This window comes from Calidris pugnax, unplaced genomic scaffold (assembly GCF_001431845.1).
Source record: "Calidris pugnax isolate Ruff unplaced genomic scaffold, ASM143184v1 scaffold1244, whole genome shotgun sequence".
NCBI classification, from domain to species: domain Eukaryota; kingdom Metazoa; phylum Chordata; class Aves; order Charadriiformes; family Scolopacidae; genus Calidris; species Calidris pugnax.
In genome coordinates, this window is record NW_015091803.1 from 1 (window position 1) to 2922 (window position 2922).

The 2922-nt window shown below is 37.0% G+C and overlaps 3 non-coding genes across 3 annotated transcripts; all 3 read left to right on the forward strand.

Annotated features, from left to right (window-relative positions):
• Positions 1 to 211: 211 nt before the first annotated feature.
• On the forward strand, positions 212 to 283 carry TRNAE-UUC. The gene has a single exon. It is a non-coding gene; the product is annotated as a tRNA-Glu (tRNA).
• A 278-nt stretch (positions 284 to 561) lies between these two features.
• On the forward strand, positions 562 to 634 carry TRNAK-CUU. Its single transcript has one exon. It is a non-coding gene; the product is annotated as a tRNA-Lys (tRNA).
• An 822-nt stretch (positions 635 to 1456) lies between these two features.
• TRNAL-CAA lies at positions 1457 to 1565 on the forward strand. Its single transcript has 2 exons — positions 1457 to 1494; positions 1520 to 1565. It is a non-coding gene; the product is annotated as a tRNA-Leu (tRNA).
• Positions 1566 to 2922: the final 1357 nt, after the last annotated feature.

A 2922-nucleotide genomic window follows, 5' to 3' on the forward strand; every position in this document is an offset into this window, starting at 1 on the left:
GTGTTTTGGGGGCAAACAGACGTTTTTAATGAATTTAACCATTTCTTTTTCCATTAATTTTGCTCTTTTTAACGAAATTTGGGCTTTTTTCCTTCATTAATTCCGCCGCCGGAGCAAAGTATTGACCGGGTTGAGGGGGAGGGGCGACTTCGGGGGGGGGGGGAAGGTGTAAAATTTGGGGGAGATTGGTAAAATTTGGGTGCAAACGGGCTCCCTGGTGGTCTAGTGGTCAGGATTCGGCGCTTTCACCGCCGCGGCCCGGGTTCGATTCCCGGTCAGGGAAGAATCGTCAAAACTCACATTTTTCATAAAATTAAGCAGAATTTTAAATATTTTTCCCTTCTTCGCTGAAATTTTATCTGAAAACAGCACGGAATTCCAAATATTTGTAAAAAAAAAATCACAGAAAAGGAGGTTTTTTAACCCAATTGACACCAAATCCCGCCTCCTGGAAGGTCAGCTGAAGGGGAGCTGGTGGGAGGTGTTTCATTTGGAGGTGATTTGAATAAATTTGCATATTTTTCCGGCAGGAAAATGAAGATAGAGGGTGGGGGAAGCAGAGCCCGGCTAGCTCAGTCGGTAGAGCATGAGACTCTTAATCTCAGGGTCGTGGGTTCGAGCCCCACGTTGGGCGATTAGTTTTATTTTTTGACTTCCTCGCCGCTAATGACCCAAAAAAGAAGGAAATCACCCCAAAAGAAGGGACTCACCCGAAAGGAAGGGAATCGCCCCGAGAGAAGAAAATAATCTCAAGGGATAAAAAAACGCGAGAGGAGAATAAAAGAAAAAATGAAGGAAAGAAAAAGAACAAAAAGGGGAAAAATAATCGTAATTTTAAAAAGGGAGGAATAATTAAAAAAAATAAAAAGGAAGGAAAAATTAGAGAAAGGAAGGGAATCGGCCCAAAATAAGAGAATAATTCAAAGGGAGAGAAGCAGGTGGGAGGGGAAAAAAAGGAAAAACGAAGGGAAGAAAAAGAACAAAATGGAAAAATAAGACATAAAAAAAAGGGGAAAGGATCATTTTAAAAAGGGATGGGAATAATTAAAAAAAATGGAAGGAATAATTAATGAAAGGGAGGAATAATTAGAAAAAGGAAGGGAATCGCCCCAAAAGAAGGGAAGAATTGACAGGGGGAGAAGCAGGTGGGAGGGAAAAAAAAGGAAAAACGAAGGGAAGAAAAAGAACAAAAGGGGAAAATAATGTTAATTTAAAAAAGGGAAGGGTTAATTAAAAAAAGGGAAGTAATAATTAAGAGAAAAGGGAGGAATAATTAGAAAAAGGAAAGGAATCGCCCCAAAAGAAGAGAATAATCCGAAGGGAGAGAAACGGGGGGGAGGAAGAAAAATAAAAAAGCGAAGGAAAAAAAAAGAACAAAAAGGGGAAAATGCGAATAATGTTAAAAAAATCTTATTTTTGAGCGTAATATGGTGTTTTTTAGCCCAAAATCGTCGCCGTCAGGATGGCCGAGTGGTCTAAGGCGCCAGACTCAAGGCTCAACCTTCCCCCAAATTGGGATTTCTGGTCTCCGCGTGGAGGCGTGGGTTCAAATCCCACTCCTGACAGCTTCTTTTTGGGGGATTTTCTCCTAAAAACACCCTTTTCCCCCTGACAGCTTCTTTTTGGGGGATTTTCTCCTAAAAAAACCCATTTTTCCCCTTTTTTTCTCCTAATTTCAACTTCGTTTCATTTCATTTCAATTTAATTTCATTATTTAATTTAATTTAATTTAAATTTACTTTCAATCAATTTAATTTAATTTCAACTTCATTTTATTTCAATTTCATTCCATTTCATTTTACTTTATTTCATTTCATTTCATTTCATTTCATTTCATTTCATTTCATTTCATTTCAATTCAACTTCTTTTCAGTTTTATTTCATCTCATTTTATGTCATTTCATTTCATTTCATTATTTAATTTAATTTAATTTAATTTCAATTAATTTAATTTAACTTCAACTTCATTTAATTTCATTTCAATTTCATTCCATTTCATTTCATTTCACTTTATTTTATTTTATTTTATTTTATTTCATTTCATGTCATTTCACTTCAATTTCAATTCAACTTCATTTTATTTCATTATATTTCATTTCATTTCATTTAAATTGCATTTCAACTTCATTTCATTTCAATTTCATTCCATTTCATTCCATTCCATTTCAATTAATTTCATTGCAATTTTATTTTATTTTATTTTATTTCATTCCATTTCATTTCAATTTCATTTCATTTCTGGCTAAAACTTCCCAACCCATTTTTCCCCTTTTTTTCTCCTTTTTCCCCCCACTCCGGCTCAAATCACCCTCGGAAAATTAAGCGGAATCGGTCTTTTCTCCCCCCCCCCCCGAATCCAAAAATTTCCCAAATTCCAAATATTTTTTTCCCCACCCATTAAAAAAAAATAAACTAAAAAAAAATTAAAAAAAGATAAATAATGCCCCAAAAAAGAGATGACGCCGCCGAGGGGAGCGGGTGGGAAGGACTAATAATAAGGGGTTGTTTCGTGGGGTTGTTTTAATAGAAAAGGCCTTTTTTTAACCCTAAAAAAGGGACTTTTGGGGAATGTTTTGGGGGAGGGGACGGATCTTCCCTCCCCGGGATTCGAACCCGGATCCTTTAAACAATGAACCCTCCGTGACCGGGACTCGAACCCGGGTCCTTAAAACAAAAAAGGGACTTTCCGTGACCGGGATTCGAACCCGGGTCCTTAAAACAAAAAAGGGACTTTCCGTGACCGGGAATCGAACCCGGGTCCTTAAAAACAAGGGACCTTCCCTGACCGGGAATCGAACCCGGGCCGTTTTTCCTTCTTTTTTCCCCAACTGAGGTTTTTTTTAACACCCCAAAAATCCAAAAAAATTCAATTTTTTTTAAATTTTTATAATTTTTTTTTAAATCGGCCCCCAAAATGGGGTG